This window comes from Trematomus bernacchii, unplaced genomic scaffold (genome assembly GCF_902827165.1).
Source record: "Trematomus bernacchii unplaced genomic scaffold, fTreBer1.1, whole genome shotgun sequence".
NCBI classification, from domain to species: domain Eukaryota; kingdom Metazoa; phylum Chordata; class Actinopteri; order Perciformes; family Nototheniidae; genus Trematomus; species Trematomus bernacchii.
The window spans coordinates 6,768,847-6,789,142 of NW_022987547.1; the positions used below are offsets into that span (position 1 = coordinate 6,768,847).

The 20,296-nt window shown below is 42.6% G+C and overlaps 8 non-coding genes across 8 annotated transcripts; all 8 read right to left on the bottom strand.

The window, feature by feature from the left end:
• Positions 1–216: 216 nt before the first annotated feature.
• trnae-uuc lies at positions 217–288 on the bottom strand. Its single transcript has one exon. It is a non-coding gene; the product is annotated as a tRNA-Glu (tRNA).
• Positions 289–496: 208 nt separating this feature from the next.
• On the bottom strand, positions 497–568 carry trnae-uuc. The gene has a single exon. It is a non-coding gene; the product is annotated as a tRNA-Glu (tRNA).
• Positions 569–775: 207 nt separating this feature from the next.
• trnae-uuc lies at positions 776–847 on the bottom strand. Its single transcript has one exon. It is a non-coding gene; the product is annotated as a tRNA-Glu (tRNA).
• A 461-nt stretch (positions 848–1,308) lies between these two features.
• trnae-uuc lies at positions 1,309–1,380 on the bottom strand. The gene has a single exon. It is a non-coding gene; the product is annotated as a tRNA-Glu (tRNA).
• A 2,093-nt stretch (positions 1,381–3,473) lies between these two features.
• Positions 3,474–3,545, bottom strand: trnae-uuc. Its single transcript has one exon. It is a non-coding gene; the product is annotated as a tRNA-Glu (tRNA).
• Positions 3,546–3,856: 311 nt separating this feature from the next.
• On the bottom strand, positions 3,857–3,928 carry trnae-uuc. Its single transcript has one exon. It is a non-coding gene; the product is annotated as a tRNA-Glu (tRNA).
• Positions 3,929–4,124: 196 nt separating this feature from the next.
• trnae-uuc lies at positions 4,125–4,196 on the bottom strand. The gene has a single exon. It is a non-coding gene; the product is annotated as a tRNA-Glu (tRNA).
• Positions 4,197–4,426: 230 nt separating this feature from the next.
• Positions 4,427–4,498, bottom strand: trnae-uuc. The gene has a single exon. It is a non-coding gene; the product is annotated as a tRNA-Glu (tRNA).
• Between the last annotated feature and the right edge of the window lie 15,798 nt (positions 4,499–20,296).

Consider the following 20,296-nt stretch of genomic DNA (forward strand, 5'->3'; position numbering starts at 1 on the left):
CTTTTGTGTCTTTTTTCACATTTTTCAACACACTATACTTCGACTTTCTTCCAAATGATTTACATACCATACAATGACTTTTTTTCAAATGTTTCGCCACACTATACCATGGTTTTGTTTTCGACACACTATACCATGACTTTTTATTTTATTTCTTACATATATTACATTTTTTTAGGACAGTTTACTTTGATTATTTTTCCCCTATAAAACTTGTTCCCATACCGGGAGTCGAACCCGGGCCACCTGGGTGAAAACCAGGAATCCTAACCGCTAGACCATATGGGATATCTTTTGTGTCTTTTTTCACATTTTTCGACACACTATACTGTGACTTTCTTCCAAATGATTGACATACCATACTATTACTTTTTTTCAAAAAATTTCGACACACTATCATGACATTTTTTTTGATTTCTTACATATATTACATTTTTTTAATATATTAGACAGTTAGACAGTTTATACTTTGATTATTTTTCCCCTATAAAACTTGTTCCCATACCGGGAGTCGAACCCGGGCCACCTGGGTGAAAACCAGGAATCCTAACCGCTAGACCATATGGGATATCTTTTGTGTCTTTTTTCACATTTTTCAACACACTATACTTCGACTTTCTTCCAAATGATTGACATACCATACTATTACTTTTTTTCAAATTTTTCGACAGACTATCATGACTTTTTATTTGATTTCTTACATAGATTACATTTTTTTAATATATTAGACAGTTAGACAGTTTATACTTTGATTATTTTTCCCCTATAAAACTTGTTCCCATACCGGGAGTCGAACCCGGGCCACCTGGGTGAAAACCAGGAATCCTAACCGCTAGACCATATGGGATATCTTTTGTGTCTTTTTTCACATTTTTCGACACACTATACTGTGACTTTCTTCCAAATGATTTACATACCATACAATGACTTTTTTTCAAATGTTTCGCCACACTATACCATGGTTTTGTTTTCACATTTTTCGACACACTATACCATGACTTTTTATTTTATTTCTTACATATATTACATTTTTTTAGGACAGTTTACTTTGATTATTTTTCCCCTATAAAACTTGATCCCATACCGGGAGTAGAAACCGGGCCACCTGGGTGAAAACCAGGAATCCTAACCGCGAGACCATATCGGACTTCTTTTGTGTATTTTTTCAAATGTTTCGACACACTATACCATGGTTTTGTTTTCAAATGTTTTGACACACTATACCATGGCATTTTATTTTATTTCTTACATATATTAGATTTTTTTAGGACATTTTATAGTTTGATTATTTTTCCCCTATAAAACTATTTCCCATACCGGGAGTAGAAACCGGGCCACCTGGGTGAAAACCAGGAATCCTAACCGCTAGACCATATGGGATATCTTTTGTGCTTTTTCCCCATTTGAGTCACACACTATACGATGACTTTTTATTTTAGATTTCGACATATTCTAATATGCCTTTTTTTCAAGTTTTTCGACAAATTCTACTATGAAGTTTTTTCCAATTCTATAACAGATTATAATATGCCTTTTTTAAATGTTTCGACTCACTCTAGTCTATTCCATTTATTTAAGACAGTTTATACTTTGATTATTTTTCCCATATAAAACTTGTTCCCATACCGGGAGTCGAACCCGGGCCACCTGGGTGAAAACCAGGAATCCTAACCGCTAGACCAGGGGTCGGCAACAGGCGGACCGCGGTCCGGATCCGGACCCAGACGCCGACCTATACGGACCCGGACCTATAATCAATACATTAATAGGGGATTTCAATTTTGACGGGGCGATTCTATTTTAACCGCTGCCGACAGGGGGCGAAAGAGACGAGTGAGCGATACAGGGAGAGAAACACAGAAGAAGAGATGAGAGAACGGCAGAGAGAAGCGGAGAGGAAAGTGAGTGAGTGAAGAGAATAATTAGCGATACAGGGAGAGAAGCGGAGAGGAGAGTGAACAGGCGTGTTAGAGGCAGACAGGGAGAGACAAATAATTACACATGGCGCTCTCCAAGAAGAGGAAAGTGGACAGTGAGAACAGAGCTTTTAACCCTGAGTGGACGGACTCATTCATGTTCATCCTGCCCACTGGGAGCACAGAACCAGTGCGTCTCATTTGTTCAGAGACCGTGGCGCTCATTAAAAGTGCCAAAACGCCACTATGAGACAAAACACAAAGTGTTTGACCAAACATTCCCTCTCAAGTCAGAACTGAGGTCACAAAAAATAAGCAGTCTCAGAGACCAATATGATCAGTCCACCAGGATCAAAATTAAAACTAAATATCGTTCCAGGGCACCATTTCAGCCCAGATTTAAACTCCTGGCAGGACAAGCTCGAGCTCAATTCTCGCACTGAATTAAAAAAAGGTTAGTGAGGGACTGCAATATAAGAGGGAAAGAAAGAGAAACTTTAAAACTCTTCAATTGTTATGATGTGTAAAGACTGATATGTTCTATAATCGGCTGAAACTGTTAAGTCATGATGTGAAACGGTTAACAAAGAAAAAGGGAAACTCAAGCTGCTGCTACACTTTATTTTATTTATCTAAAATTAAGCACTTTTAAGATGCACATATTTTCAAAAGCTATTTTATTTATTTTCTCCTATTTTATTTTTAAATGCAGCCAGAGAGGAACATTACACATATCCACAGTATTTTACTGTATATCAGTATAGTTCAATGTTAATTGACAATAAATATTGTTGTTTTTTAATTGTACTTTCTTTATTTGATTGGCAGTCAGTTGTTGATTACATGCAGACGTTGATAAAGCTACAGGCTACTTCAATATATATCACACTAATTCATAAAGCAACTTAGACATTTTGATGTTCCGGACCTTTGCATGGGGAGATTTTCTCTAACTGGACCTCGTTGAATTGTAGTTGAATACCCCTGCGCTAGACCATATGGGACTTCTTTAGTGTATTTTTTCAAATGTTTCCACACACTATACTGTGACTTTTTTTCAAATGTTTCGACACACTATACCCTGGGTGTTTCTCAATCGCGAGTACGCTTGCTTGGTAGCACATGTCTGCCGAGCATCTTGCTTCAGAAGCGAGTCAAGAATACTTCCTGCCATTCGGAAAACGAAAAGTGGAACACGCTAGCGAGTGTGCAGGTGTGCGTCATATGAGAGGCCCCGCCTTACATCTTCCGCCACAGATTTGGGGAAATTGGTCCGTGCGCAAAGCATTGTGGGGATTTTAAGACCGCGGAGTCTACTCATGTGCAGCCTCGATATTTCTCCAAACGGAGTACGCCGGGCTCGGTAGATTTCCAAGTATGCTGGAGATTGGAACAGTACTTCGGCGGCACTCGATGACGTAGTATGCTTGAAGTAGTGGCTCTGAAGCAGCTTTACTCGCGATTGAGAAACACCCGATGACTTTTTATTTTATTTCTTAAATATATTACATTTTTTTAGGACAGTTTACTTTGATTATTTTTCCCCTATAAAACTAGTTCCCATACAGGGAGTCGAACCCGGGCCACCTGGGTGAAAACCAGGAATCCTAACCGCTAGACCATATGGGACTTCTTTTGTGTATTTTTTCAAATGTTTCGACACACTATACTGTGACTTTTTATCAAATTTTTCGTCACACTGTGGTTTTGTTTTCACATTTTTCGACACACTATACCACTATACCATGACTTTTTATTTTATTTCTTACATGTATTAGATTTTTTTAGGACAGTTTATACTTTGATTATTTTTCCCTATGAAGTTTTTTCCAATTCTATAACAGATTATAATGTGCCTTTTTTAAATGTTTCGACTCACTCTAGTCTATTCCATTTATTTAAGACAGTTTACTTTGATTATTTTTCCCATATAAAACGTGTTCTCATACAGGGAGTCGAACCCGGGCCGCCTGGGTGAAAACCAAGAATCCTAACCGCTAGACCATATGGGACTTCTTTTGTGTATTTTTTCAAATGTTTCGACACACTATAATGTGACTTTTTATCAAATGTTTCGACACACTATACCATGGTTTTGTTTTCACATTTTTCGACAAACTATACCATGACTTTTTATTTTATTTCTTACATGTATTCGATTTTTTTAGGACAGTTTATACTTTGATTATTTTTCCCCTATAAAACTTGTTCCCATACCGGGAGTCGAACCCGGGCCACCTGGGTGAAAACCAGGAATCCTAACCGCTAGACCATATGGGATATCTTTTGTGTCTTTTTTCACATTTTTCAACACACTATACTGTGACTTTCTTCCAAATGATTTACATACCATACAATGACTTTTTTTCAAATGTTTCGCCACACTATACCATGGTTTTGTTTTCACATTTTTCGACACACTATACCATGACTTTTTATTTTATTTCTTACATATATTAGATTTTTTTAGGACATTTTATAGTTTGATTATTTTTCCCCTATAAAACTTGTTCCCATACCGGGAGTCGAACCCGGGCCGCCTGGGTGAAAACCAGGAATCCTAACCACTAGACCATATGGGACTTCTTTAGGGTATTTTTTCAAATGTTTCGACACACTATACTGTGACTTTTTTTCAAATGTTTTGACACACATGGTTTTGTTTTCACATTTTTCGACACACTATACCATGACTTTTTATTTTATTTCTTATATATATTACATTTTTTTAGGACAGTTTACTTTGATTATTTTTCACCTATAAAACTTGTTCCCATACCGGGAGTCGAACCCGGGACACCTGGGTGAAAACCAGGAATCCTAACCGCTAGACCTGTGGTTCACAAACTTTTTGTGCCCAAGGCACACCAAAGGACAAGTAAAAATCTCAAGGCACACCTATTGTGCAAAATAGCCCTTATAACACGTGTTATCACTCATATCATGTAAAATATCTGTAAATGTGCATAATTATTTACTAATGCCAAATAAAATGTGACAAAGACAACTATATTACTCATGAAATATTTATTAACGAAATATTTCAGAAATTAATTTGAAACTTTATCAAATTAGGCTTCATCAAAGCAGCAACACACTCATTTAAACCAGACAGGTCACAAAATAAAAAATTGTGGAGGATCAGGCTTTGGTGGTCGGCTCCCATCCCGGCGCACAGCTGGGAGAAGAGGCGAGATTACAGGGGCCTTGATTTGATGTAATTCACCATCTGCACAGCCTGATTCAGCACCTCAGTCAACTCCGGGGGCATGGTTTTGGCAACTAATGCCTCTCTATGCAAAATGCAGTGGTTTGTCACGATATGTGGGTTTTGTGCTCTCACCTTACCAATAAATCCTTTCACTCTCACCGTCATGCTTGCCGCGCATCTGTGCAAAGACTGACGCACATATTCCAGGTCAGACTGTTCTCTTTTAAATAGTTATTAGTTACCCTGAATATTTCTTCTCCCGTAGTATGGCTTTCCATTTCTTTGCAAAAGAAAAACGTCTCTTTGATAGAGTCAGCATCAACATATCTGACGTTTGCCAGAAGTTGGGCAGCCCCACTTATGTCAGTAGATTCGTCTATTTGTAGGGAAAATCTGCCGCTCGCCTGCAGTGCCATAAGACAGGTAACTTTCATGATACTGTCTGCTGACAGTTTTTTTCCTCTTTTCTTTCGGTGGTGGGTTGTCGGCAGTCTCTGCACTGGTGGTTGGTGGTTTGCTCCGCACAAGAAAGCGCTCCATTTTCCCTCTTGCGTGTTTCTTTGTTTAAATGTTGTCCTTCAGCCTTCGATGTGTCACGGTCTTATAATTCCCACCTGCAACTGCGTTAACAGCGAAATATGGGGTTCTGTGAGGATTTCTTTTAAAAGAATTGTTTTTAGGTAGAGTAGAGTCCCCTTCGTACCCCTAGATTTTGGAGGGAACGTAACAAAACACAGAACGACCAGCACGAGAAAAAAGAGAGGAAACTGATCTCTTTTTTCACACATGAGATTTAATCCAACAATAATATAGTGTTTGTGTGTGTCTTTCTCTCTCTCCCTCTGATTCCCCAGGTGCAGCCTGATTGTCCCCAGGTGCAGCCTCTCTCCCAGGTGCTCCAAATCCCCAATCAGGGCCTCCATATAGGACCTGAGGAAGGCTGCAGTCGCTCTCCCTTTTCTCCTCTGGCTGCATGGGTGCAGCACGTCGTCTTGGGTCTCTGTGTGGGACCTGGTTGTCTATATTATTGTTGGATTAAATCTCATGTGTAAAAAAAAGAGATCAGTTTCCTCTCTTTTTTCTCGTGCTGGTCGTTCTGTGTTTTGTTACTCCCCTTCGTACCCCTAGATTTTGGAGGGAACGTAACAAAACACAGAACGACCAGCACGAGAAAAAAGAGAGGAAACTGATCTCTTTTTTCACACATGAGATTTAATCCAACAATAATATAGACAACCAGGTCCCACACAGAGACCCAAGACGACGTGCTGCACCCATGCAGCCAGAGGAGAAAAGGGAGAGCGACTGCAGCCTTCCTCAGGTCCTATATGGAGGCCCTGATTGGGGATTTGGAGCACCTGGGAGAGAGGCTGCACCTGGGGACAATCAGGCTGCACCTGGGGAATCAGAGGGAGAGAGAGAAAGACACACACAAACACTACGGCACGTAACAATTACAAACACTTCAATACCGTAGACATGCCTACGGGAGCAATTTGTGCTAAAGTGTCTTGCTCAAGGACACATCGGCATGTGACCCAAAGTCACATCCGCATAGGACTTTCCCGTTTTCTTAATGTCTTACCTGGTAGAGAATAGGTAAAGAAACAGAAGAAAACAATCCCTATTCTCCAAAACTTACTTTGTGCAAACGTTGGCACATTATAAATTCCCTGTCTCACATTTTGTGAGTAGAGATGGTCACGTCTCAAGAATGCAACATCCGCCAATGATTTCTGTTTTCTTAATGAACTATCTGCCAGAGAATAGGTAGAGAAACGGAAGAAAACTCAAATATATATATTACATTACTGTTACGTGCCGTAGTGTTTGTGTGTGTCTTTCTCTCTCTCCCTCTGATTCCCCAGGTGCAGCCTGATTGTCCCCAGGTGCAGCCTCTCTCCCAGGTGCTCCAAATCCCCAATCAGGGCCTCCATATAGGACCTGAGGAAGGCTGCAGTCGCTCTCCCTTTTCTCCTCTGGCTGCATGGGTGCAGCACGTCGTCTTGGGTCTCTGTGTGGGACCTGGTTGTCTATATTATTGTTGGATTAAATCTCATGTGTGAAAAAAAGAGATCAGTTTCCTCTCTTTTTTCTCGTGCTGGTCGTTCTGTGTTTTGTTACTCCCCTTCGTACCCCTAGATTTTGGAGGGAACGTAACAAAACACAGAACGACCAGCACGAGAAAAAAGAGAGGAAACTGATCTCTTTTTTCACACATGAGATTTAATCCAACAATAATATAGACAACCAGGTCCCACACAGAGACCCAAGACGACGTGCTGCACCCATGCAGCCAGAGGAGAAAAGGGAGAGCGACTGCAGCCTTCCTCAGGTCCTATATGGAGGCCCTGATTGGGGATTTGGAGCACCTGGGAGAGAGGCTGCACCTGGGGAATCAGAGGGAGAGAGAGAGAAAGACACACACAAACACTACGGCACGTAACAATTACAAACACTTCAATACCGTAGACATGCCTACGGGAGCAATTTGTGCTAAAGTGTCTTGCTCAAGGACACATCGGCATGTGACCCAAAGTCACATCCGCATAGGACTTTCCCGTTTTCTTAATGTCTTACCTGGTAGAGAATAGGTAAAGAAACAGAAGAAAACAAACCCTATTCTCCAAAACTTACTTTGTGCAAACGTTGGCACATTATAAATTCCCTGTCTCACATTTTGTGAGTAGAGATGGTCACGTCTCAAGAATGCAACATCCGCCAATGATTTCTGTTTTCTTAATGAACTATCTGCCAGAGAATAGGTAGAGAAACGGAAGAAAACTCAAATATATACATTACATTACTGTTACGTGCCGTAGTGTTTGTGTGTGTCTTTCTCTCTCTCCCTCTGATTCCCCAGGTGCAGCCTGATTGTCCCCAGGTGCAGCCTCTCTCCCAGGTGCTCCAAATCCCCAATCAGGGCCTCCAAATCCCCAATCAGGGCCTCCATATAGGACCTGAGGAAGGCTGCAGTCGCTCTCCCTTTTCTCCTCTGGCTGCATGGGTGCAGCACGTCGTCTTGGGTCTCTGTGTGGGACCTGGTTGTCTATATTATTGTTGGATTAAATCTCATGTGTAAAAAAAAGAGATCAGTTTCCTCTCTTTTTTCTCGTGCTGGTCGTTCTGTGTTTTGTTACTCCCCTTCGTACCCCTAGATTTTGGAGGGAACGTAACAAAACACAGAACGACCAGCACGAGAAAAAAGAGAGGAAACTGATCTCTTTTTTCACACATGAGATTTAATCCAACAATAATATAGACAACCAGGTCCCACACAGAGACCCAAGACGACGTGCTGCACCCATGCAGCCAGAGGAGAAAATGGAGAGCGACTGCAGCCTTCCTCAGGTCCTATATGGAGGCCCTGATTGGGGATTTGGAGCACCTGGGAGAGAGGCTGCACCTGGGGACAATCAGGCTGCACCTGGAGAATCAGAGGGAGAGAGAGAAAGACACACACAAACACTACGGCACGTAACAATTACAAACACTTCAATACCGTAGACATGCCTACGGGAGCAATTTGTGCTAAAGTGTCTTGCTCAAGGACACATCGGCATGTGACCCAAAGTCACATCCGCATAGGACTTTCCCGTTTTCTTAATGTCTTACCTGGTAGAGAATAGGTAAAGAAACAGAAGAAAACAAACCCTATTCTCCAAAACTTACTTTGTGCAAACGTTGGCACATTATAAATTCCCTGTCTCACATTTTGTGAGTAGAGATGGTCACGTCTCAAGAATGCAACATCCGCCAATGATTTCTGTTTTCTTAATGAACTATCTGCCAGAGAATAGGTAGAGAAACGGAAGAAAACTCAAATATATATATTACATTACAAACACTTCAATACCGTAGACATGCCTACGGGAGCAATTTGTGCTAAAGTGTCTTGCTCAAGGACACATCGGCATGTGACCCAAAGTCACATCCGCATAGGACTTTCCCGTTTTCTTAATGTCTTACCTGGTAGAGAATAGGTAAAGAAACAGAAGAAAACAAACCCTATTCTCCAAAACTTACTTTGTGCAAACGTTGGCACATTATAAATTCCCTGTCTCACATTTTGTGAGTAGAGATGGTCACGTCTCAAGAATGCAACATCCGCCAATGATTTCTGTTTTCTTAATGAACTATCTGCCAGAGAATAGGTAGAGAAACGGAAGAAAACTCAAATATATATATTACATTACTGTTACGTGCCGTAGTGTTTGTGTGTGTCTTTCTCTCTCTCCCTCTGATTCCCCAGGTGCAGCCTGATTGTCCCCAGGTGCAGCCTCTCTCCCAGGTGCTCCAAATCCCCAATCAGGGCCTCCATATAGGACCTGAGGAAGGCTGCAGTCGCTCTCCCTTTTCTCCTCTGGCTGCATGGGTGCAGCACGTCGTCTTGGGTCTCTGTGTGGGACCTGGTTGTCTATATTATTGTTGGATTAAATCTCATGTGTGAAAAAAGAGATCAGTTTCCTCTCTTTTTTCTCGTGCTGGTCGTTCTGTGTTTTGTTACTCCCCTTCGTACCCCTAGATTTTGGAGGGAACGTAACAAAACACAGAACGACCAGCACGAGAAAAAAGAGAGGAAACTGATCTCTTTTTTCACACATGAGATTTAATCCAACAATAATATAGACAACCAGGTCCCACACAGAGACCCAAGACGACGTGCTGCACCCATGCAGCCAGAGGAGAAAATGGAGAGCGACTGCAGCCTTCCTCAGGTCCTATATGGAGGCCCTGATTGGGGATTTGGAGCACCTGGGAGAGAGGCTGCACCTGGGGACAATCAGGCTGCACCTGGGGAATCAGAGGGAGAGAGAGAAAGACACACACAAACACTACGGCACGTAACAATTACAAACACTTCAATACCGTAGACATGCCTACGGGAGCAATTTGTGCTAAAGTGTCTTGCTCAAGGACACATCGGCATGTGACCCAAAGTCACATCCGCATAGGACTTTCCCGTTTTCTTAATGTCTTACCTGGTAGAGAATAGGTAAAGAAACAGAAGAAAACAAACCCTATTCTCCAAAACTTACTTTGTGCAAACGTTGGCACATTATAAATTCCCTGTCTCACATTTTGTGAGTAGAGATGGTCACGTCTCAAGAATGCAACATCCGCCAATGATTTCTGTTTTCTTAATGAACTATCTGCCAGAGAATAGGTAGAGAAACGGAAGAAAACTCAAATATATATATTACATTACAAACACTTCAATACCGTAGACATGCCTACGGGAGCAATTTGTGCTAAAGTGTCTTGCTCAAGGACACATCGGCATGTGACCCAAAGTCACATCCGCATAGGACTTTCCCGTTTTCTTAATGTCTTACCTGGTAGAGAATAGGTAAAGAAACAGAAGAAAACAAACCCTATTCTCCAAAACTTACTTTGTGCAAACGTTGGCACATTATAAATTCCCTGTCTCACATTTTGTGAGTAGAGATGGTCACGTCTCAAGAATGCAACATCCGCCAATGATTTCTGTTTTCTTAATGAACTATCTGCCAGAGAATAGGTAGAGAAACGGAAGAAAACTCAAATATATATATTACATTACTGTTACGTGCCGTAGTGTTTGTGTGTGTCTTTCTCTCTCTCCCTCTGATTCCCCAGGTGCAGCCTGATTGTCCCCAGGTGCAGCCTCTCTCCCAGGTGCTCCAAATCCCCAATCAGGGCCTCCATATAGGACCTGAGGAAGGCTGCAGTCGCTCTCCCTTTTCTCCTCTGGCTGCATGGGTGCAGCACGTCGTCTTGGGTCTCTGTGTGGGACCTGGTTGTCTATATTATTGTTGGATTAAATCTCATGTGTAAAAAAAAGAGATCAGTTTCCTCTCTTTTTTCTCGTGCTGGTCGTTCTGTGTTTTGTTACTCCCCTTCGTACCCCTAGATTTTGGAGGGAACGTAACAAAACACAGAACGACCAGCACGAGAAAAAAGAGAGGAAACTGATCTCTTTTTTCACACATGAGATTTAATCCAACAATAATATAGACAACCAGGTCCCACACAGAGACCCAAGACGACGTGCTGCACCCATGCAGCCAGAGGAGAAAATGGAGAGCGACTGCAGCCTTCCTCAGGTCCTATATGGAGGCCCTGATTGGGGATTTGGAGCACCTGGGAGAGAGGCTGCACCTGGGGACAATCAGGCTGCACCTGGGGAATCAGAGGGAGAGAGAGAAAGACACACACAAACACTACGGCACGTAACAATTACAAACACTTCAATACCGTAGACATGCCTACGGGAGCAATTTGTGCTAAAGTGTCTTGCTCAAGGACACATCGGCATGTGACCCAAAGTCACATCCGCATAGGACTTTCCCGTTTTCTTAATGTCTTACCTGGTAGAGAATAGGTAAAGAAACAGAAGAAAACAAACCCTATTCTCCAAAACTTACTTTGTGCAAACGTTGGCACATTATAAATTCCCTGTCTCACATTTTGTGAGTAGAGATGGTCACGTCTCAAGAATGCAACATCCGCCAATGATTTCTGTTTTCTTAATGAACTATCTGCCAGAGAATAGGTAGAGAAACAGAAGAAAACTCAAATATATATATTACATTACTGTTACGTGCCGTAGTGTTTGTGTGTGTCTTTCTCTCTCTCCCTCTGATTCCCCAGGTGCAGCCTGATTGTCCCCAGGTGCAGCCTCTCTCCCAGGTGCTCCAAATCCCCAATCAGGGCCTCCATATAGGACCTGAGGAAGGCTGCAGTCGCTCTCCCTTTTCTCCTCTGGCTGCATGGGTGCAGCACGTCGTCTTGGGTCTCTGTGTGGGACCTGGTTGTCTATATTATTGTTGGATTAAATCTCATGTGTAAAAAAAAGAGATCAGTTTCCTCTCTTTTTTCTCGTGCTGGTCGTTCTGTGTTTTGTTACTCCCCTTCGTACCCCTAGATTTTGGAGGGAACGTAACAAAACACAGAACGACCAGCACGAGAAAAAAGAGAGGAAACTGATCTCTTTTTTCACACATGAGATTTAATCCAACAATAATATAGACAACCAGGTCCCACACAGAGACCCAAGACGACGTGCTGCACCCATGCAGCCAGAGGAGAAAAGGGAGAGCGACTGCAGCCTTCCTCAGGTCCTATATGGAGGCCCTGATTGGGGATTTGGAGCACCTGGGAGAGAGGCTGCACCTGGGGACAATCAGGCTGCACCTGGGGAATCAGAGGGAGAGAGAGAGAAAGACACACACAAACACTACGGCACGTAACAATTACAAACACTTCAATACCGTAGACATGCCTACGGGAGCAATTTGTGCTAAAGTGTCTTGCTCAAGGACACATCGGCATGTGACCCAAAGTCACATCCGCATAGGACTTTCCCGTTTTCTTAATGTCTTACCTGGTAGAGAATAGGTAAAGAAACAGAAGAAAACAAACCCTATTCTCCAAAACTTACTTTGTGCAAACGTTGGCACATTATAAATTCCCTGTCTCACATTTTGTGAGTAGAGATGGTCACGTCTCAAGAATGCAACATCCGCCAATGATTTCTGTTTTCTTAATGAACTATCTGCCAGAGAATAGGTAGAGAAACGGAAGAAAACTCAAATATATATATTACATTACTGTTACGTGCCGTAGTGTTTGTGTGTGTCTTTCTCTCTCTCCCTCTGATTCCCCAGGTGCAGCCTCTCTCCCAGGTGCTCCAAATCCCCAATCAGGGCCTCCATATAGGACCTGAGGAAGGCTGCAGTCGCTCTCCCTTTTCTCCTCTGGCTGCATGGGTGCAGCACGTCGTCTTGGGTCTCTGTGTGGGACCTGGTTGTCTATATTATTGTTGGATTAAATCTCATGTGTGAAAAAAGAGATCAGTTTCCTCTCTTTTTTCTCGTGCTGGTCGTTCTGTGTTTTGTTACTCCCCTTCGTACCCCTAGATTTTGGAGGGAACGTAACAAAACACAGAACGACCAGCACGAGAAAAAGAGAGGAAACTGATCTCTTTTTTCACACATGAGATTTAATCCAACAATAATATAGACAACCAGGTCCCACACAGAGACCCAAGACGACGTGCTGCACCCATGCAGCCAGAGGAGAAAATGGAGAGCGACTGCAGCCTTCCTCAGGTCCTATATGGAGGCCCTGATTGGGGATTTGGAGCACCTGGGAGAGAGGCTGCACCTGGGGACAATCAGGCTGCACCTGGGGAATCAGAGGGAGAGAGAGAAAGACACACACAAACACTACGGCACGTAACAATTACAAACACTTCAATACCGTAGACATGCCTACGGGAGCAATTTGTGCTAAAGTGTCTTGCTCAAGGACACATCGGCATGTGACCCAAAGTCACATCCGCATAGGACTTTCCCGTTTTCTTAATGTCTTACCTGGTAGAGAATAGGTAAAGAAACAGAAGAAAACAAACCCTATTCTCCAAAACTTACTTTGTGCAAACGTTGGCACATTATAAATTCCCTGTCTCACATTTTGTGAGTAGAGATGGTCACGTCTCAAGAATGCAACATCCGCCAATGATTTCTGTTTTCTTAATGAACTATCTGCCAGAGAATAGGTAGAGAAACAGAAGAAAACTCAAATATATATATTACATTACTGTTACGTGCCGTAGTGTTTGTGTGTGTCTTTCTCTCTCTCCCTCTGATTCCCCAGGTGCAGCCTGATTGTCCCCAGGTGCAGCCTCTCTCCCAGGTGCTCCAAATCCCCAATCAGGGCCTCCATATAGGACCTGAGGAAGGCTGCAGTCGCTCTCCATTTTCTCCTCTGGCTGCATGGGTGCAGCACGTCGTCTTGGGTCTCTGTGTGGGACCTGGTTGTCTATATTATTGTTGGATTAAATCTCATGTGTAAAAAAAGAGATCAGTTTCCTCTCTTTTTTCTCGTGCTGGTCGTTCTGTGTTTTGTTACTCCCCTTCGTACCCCTAGATTTTGGAGGGAACGTAACAAAACACAGAACGACCAGCACGAGAAAAAAGAGAGGAAACTGATCTCTTTTTTCACACATGAGATTTAATCCAACAATAATATAGACAACCAGGTCCCACACAGAGACCCAAGACGACGTGCTGCACCCATGCAGCCAGAGGAGAAAAGGGAGAGCGACTGCAGCCTTCCTCAGGTCCTATATGGAGGCCCTGATTGGGGATTTGGAGCACCTGGGAGAGAGGCTGCACCTGGGGACAATCAGGCTGCACCTGGGGAATCAGAGGGAGAGAGAGAGAAAGACACACACAAACACTACGGCACGTAACAATTACAAACACTTCAATACCGTAGACATGCCTACGGGAGCAATTTGTGCTAAAGTGTCTTGCTCAAGGACACATCGGCATGTGACCCAAAGTCACATCCGCATAGGACTTTCCCGTTTTCTTAATGTCTTACCTGGTAGAGAATAGGTAAAGAAACAGAAGAAAACAAACCCTATTCTCCAAAACTTACTTTGTGCAAACGTTGGCACATTATAAATTCCCTGTCTCACATTTTGTGAGTAGAGATGGTCACGTCTCAAGAATGCAACATCCGCCAATGATTTCTGTTTTCTTAATGAACTATCTGCCAGAGAATAGTTAAAGAAACAGAAGAAAACAAACCCTATTCTCTAATACATACTTTGTGCATGCAAATTTGCAGGCTAAATGTTCACAATCTATCGTCTTCTCGTAACTGAAGAAGCCTATTTCACAGTGTTAACAAAAAGGAAGAAAATCATCAGCCTCCCCATGTAATTTAAATCCCTCCCAAATGTAGCACTATCTTGTAAATAGTCCACTGCTGTGTCATACCAAACCTGTTAGTTTCCTTCATAATTAAAAATCCTCATCTTACTTAAAAAAACTCTCAAAGTGATCACACTCTTACCCTCCTTGGCCTCTCCTGTCCAAATGAAGGGGAGATTGATCAGCCTGGAACTTATAGTCTGTCCCAACATTCCAGCATTCCAGAATGCCAAAACTCCAAAGCACATTCTAAAGGACCATGGCCAACATTCTAAATGACCATATATGGGCAACCTCCTAAATGACATCCCTTTCTCACTCTAATAAGGCTTCCTTCACATCTTCATCACATCATGGACCGGAATAAATAACATTAATTCGGAGCTAACCTTTACAACACTCTATATTTCAACTCAAGCGTTCCACAGATACAGTATGTATACAGTGGTTGAAGAAGTAGTCATATTTATAAAAAATACTGTCCTGCATTCTGCATTACTGAAGTAAAAGTACAAAAGTAACTGTATCAAAATATACTTAAAGTACCAAGAGTGAAAGTACTCCTTATGCGTAATGGCCCATTTCAGAAATATATATATTAAATGACTTATGATTATTGATGGTAGTGTGTTTATCACAGCTGGTAAAGGTACTGTAGAACTAATACAAAATATTGTATATCCTAACCTTTAATTATATATCATAGTCCTTTCAATAATCAATTTGTATTTTGTTTTAGCTAATAATCTAAATCTGAAAAGGAACTAGTCACTAAAAGCTGTCAAATAAATGTAACGGAGTAAAAAGTACAATATTAGCTTCTAAAATGTAGTGGAATAGTGTATAAAGTAGCATAAACTGAGAATACTCAGCTAAAGTACTGTGCTTAAGTAAATGTACATGGTTACCAGTGGCGTCGCCTGGCCTGGGCATCCGGGGCTTTAGCCCCGAATGTTTTTTCTGTAGCCCCGGACAATTCTCCCTCAATAATATAATACATTAACCGTGCTTTACGTGAACCTCATCATGACACAAGAGAGGACGGCAGGACTGTAATTTCCCATGTTCAGTGAATGCAACAGAGGCATGACACCAGACCAATCAGAGAGTTGCATGGAAATAAACGTGTGCTTGTGTCATTCAAGCTCGGCTCTGTGTGTGTGTGGCAATAGCGCATTTAGTGTGATAGAGAGAGAGGGAGAGGGAGAGAGAGAGAGAGGGACCGGTGCCAGCATGGACCGTGTTGTTAGCATCTGGTTAGCTAGCTGCACTAACGGACATAAGGAGCTGTTTGTTCCACAACAAGCTGGAGGAGAGTCCTCTCCTCTCAGACTGAGAGACTCAGGTGAGCTAAAGGACTCTCTGAGTGTTTAGATATAGTTCACTTTAGTCTAAGTTATCTCAGTGGGTCTCAAACGGTTTGGTCACAAATTATTCAAAAGATTATTTCCGCGGCACACCTTCATATGATCATTATAGTTATACAAACAATAAGAGAATAAAGGAAAAACAGTTATGAAATACTATATGGCAGTAAAACAAGAATAGAGTTTAAAAGGGGAGTGATTTGTAAAATATCCATAAAGAAAAAGAAAATCTGCTTACAGTTCTGTTTCATATGGGTGTTGAGAGAGGTATCCATAGATCTCTTCATGTTGCTCTCAAAGTGCACCAGATTGATGCTTTCAACTTCAATATTTAAAAAAATATATTCCCGGGGGAGCATCCCCCCGGACCCCCCAGAGGAGGTGAGGACCGCCCCCCACTCATAAAAAAGAGCACTTTACCCCTGCCTATATGCCGTGAGCTGATTATCGAGCCTTCATTGTAACAGTAATTCAGATGCAGCCTATATAAAAGGCCTCAAATTGGAAGCACTGTCTGGGCCGTCTTTTTCACTCAATTCTGCAATAGGTAGATCTCGCCTTTCACCTAGGCCGAGGTCGGTGATCTTGGGCTTAAAAAGGTTGGTGACCACTGCCTTACAGGGACATTTCTTTCCCCACTCTGTTGTGTTTACATACACAGGGGAGGATATACATGCACAAACACAGAGGATATATGCACACACACAACCACATGCAGATAGGAGAGGTGGCAGAGCAGAGAGGCTGCCAGGTACCCGGCGCCAAGGGAGCAGTTTCGAGGTGAGGTGCCTTGCTCAAGGGCACCTCGGCAGTGGCCTTGGAGGTGAACTGGCACCTCTCCAGCTACCAGCTCACTCCATCTTTTTTTTGGTCCGATCGGGACGTGAACCGGCGACCCTTCGGTTCCAAGACCAAGTCCCTACAGACTAAGCCACTGCCGCCCCAAAGGTCACCTATTGTGCAAAATCCACTTTTTCATGTCTTTTCTACATCAACATGTGTCCCCTCTGTGTAAAGAGATTCTGAACGTTTCAGGAAAAAAGATTTGCTCTCTTTTTGTCCTGATCCATTTATATAAAAACCTGTCTGAAAATGAGCTGATCAGATTTTGGCCACTTTATGATGTCATAACGATTTTTTGGCTTGTGCAACCATTAGCTAAGAACCAACCAAGGTAACCCCCCCCCCCCCCACCTTATCACCTGAATCTCCTCCTAGAGTACCATTAGGCGCTTTCACACCAGAGTACTTTTACCCGTACTTTTCCCGTTTAGTTCCGTTAGTGCCTGGAATTTTGCGTTCACACCAAAAAGAGAACTTAGTTCAGAGAACTTTTACCCACATTTTTAGTGCCTGCTAGAGAGGTTAGACTATCCTGGGGAGAAAAAAGTACCAATTTCTGTTTGGCTGGGCGAATTGCACACCCCGTAAAACTCTGAAAAGTTTTTTGAAGCCGCAATTAGCCGCTTTCACACCAAGTTCTTTGCCGTACTTAGTTCCCAGCACTTAGTACCCCCATGGAAAGAGCCGATCGCGTCAAATGAGCCGATCGCGTCAAATGAAGAGTCACTTCTTCTTCTTCTGCTTTGGGTTTACTGGCAGGCCGCAAACCACTTCACGGCGTATACTGCCACCCGAAGTCCCCGGCCGGAAGTCCCCGGAGTTGTGGACTGGCTTCAGTAGAAGCTTCTACTGAAGCCTTCCGAGTAAATCGCCAGAACGCAGACACCTCCTCATCACTCCACCGCTCCCATGGTTTTTTTTGTGTTGCCATAAGTTATTCTCTCTCCGTTGGTGTGCGGGGCTAATGCTAATGCTAATAATGCTAATGCCAGCAAATACAATAGCCGCGTTCACACCGGAGTACTTTCACCGTACTTTTCGCGTTTTAGTTCCGTGAGTACCCCTTATGTCGCGTTCACACCAACAATCGTACTTAATCTCGGGTACTTTTACCCCCATTTTTAGAGCCAGCTCAGAGAGCGTACTTTTCTGTGGGTGAAAAGTGCTCCAAAAGTGCCCCAGTGCTGATTGGCTGGGCGAATTGCAAACCACGCCCGTACAACTCTGAAAATGTTGTGTGGAGACGCCATTGTTTTTCCTCGCTACAAAAACACAACGCTCCGTGCGTTGTGTTTGTTTTTGAAAGCAGTTATGGCAAGCATCAAGAAATGATGAGGAGGTGTCGGCGCTTCTGGAGATCTACGCCGAGGAGGCGACCCAGGGAATGCTACTGAAGCCAGTTCAGTAGCTTTCACTCGACCTGGGAATTGTGCACAGCCCCACCGGCTAAAAATAAAGAAACTCAGGCAGGACTACAAACGGCGGATTCAGTGGCCAACGATGACTACCACGACGAAGGTAAAATCAACTACATGCACTGGGGTTTTAATCTGCACAATAATGGTCTCAGATGTACTTTTATTTGCTCAGTAGATCAAGCTAGCCATGCTAGGCTCCGAGCTAGCTACATCTAGCTAGCTAGATATTCTCGGCCGCTCTGAAAACGTTTTGACTTGTGAATAACTGTGCAGTGTTTCTGTAATTTGCTTCACTAACTCATGGCACTAATCGTGTGTTTCAGGCGAGGATGGACAACTCTCGGGATTGGAAACAAGCGAGCTTTGCATTCTAGATCACAGCGCTAGCTCGTCCTCCTTACCAGCAACCAAACGCAAAGGTACACACACTGTAACTTTGTCTTGAAAGAACGTTACGCATCGAACTGATGTTCACAATCATGTTTATTTCATAATATTCATCATATTTTATGTTTAACTTGCCTCAACAACATTAAACAAAGTTCAAGCATACATGAAGCACTCTTCAAAAAGGAACAATCCTCCGTGTTTGAACCTCTTGAATCGCTGCATAGCCGATTTATTTGGACTGGATTATCCCAGAGAGGCCAAACATTCTTTATAACACAGTTTCAGATTTGTGAAACCTTAATTCTATTTGTGAAAATACAAAAAAGGGAGATTTCAGTGCTTTTTTTACATGTAGACCACATTAGACCAGGTCCTGATCTAAAACCACTATACCTAGACTCATCAAATCTGGACTGGATTATCCCAGAGAGTCAAAAGATTCTTTAGAACACAGTTTCAGATTTGTGAAACCTTAATTCTATTTGTGAAAATACAAAAAAACATTCCTAGTATGTTGTAAAACTACATGGCGACTAAACAGATCTTGTATCTTGCTTATTTTCCCCTCTTAGGAAAGCGGACACGGGATGCGAATTTCTTTGACACCGCCCAGGCGTTGGAGGACCGGCGTGCCGTGGTGAATGAGTCGCTGCGTGGAGATCAGATGGTGCTGTTCACCAAGGCCCAGGAAACGGAGGACAAGATGCTCACCTCGATGGAGCGCCAGGCAGAAGTGTTCAAGCAGCAGATGGAGCGCCAGCAGCACCAGGATGAAGTGTGGGCGCTGCGCCATGAGGAAGCGTCGGCGCAGCGGCAGGATGAGCGACAAACTGCATTTAATAACAGTTTATTTGGTATAGTTTTTGTAAATGTAAATACTGACACACGACACACAACGTTGCACTAAGGTGTGTATGCTGCTGAGAATATCCCTACACCTGGGACAGTTTATTTTATATTGTTATTACTGTTATGACTTTATTTTATATATAATGTTTACTGACATGTACAACTGACACTTTATTTACATTTAAAATTGTTCTATTTAATGTTATGTCTTGAGAGTGCAATAAAGAAAACCGACATGGCGATTAAGCTTATTTCTCCTGACACTTTATCTTTAGTGACCTGTGTAGCATCCTATACATCACATGTAAGTGATTATTCTGATACCATCATGTTTCATCGGTTATAAACTGGCAAAGCTTTATTTGTCATTTATTTATCATCAATGTTGCAACCTTGTGGGGGAATGGCAGGGGCACATACACAAATATGATAATTTATATAATTTTAAATATTATTTGACCTAAACTTTTAATTCCCCCCCATTTCACACAACACAACATGGAGTCCACTATGGGCCAAAACTAACATGTATGTTTGCATAGTGTTTATGGCAGACGGATGCAGTGGGTCTCAGGAAGATATATAATAAAGGTGG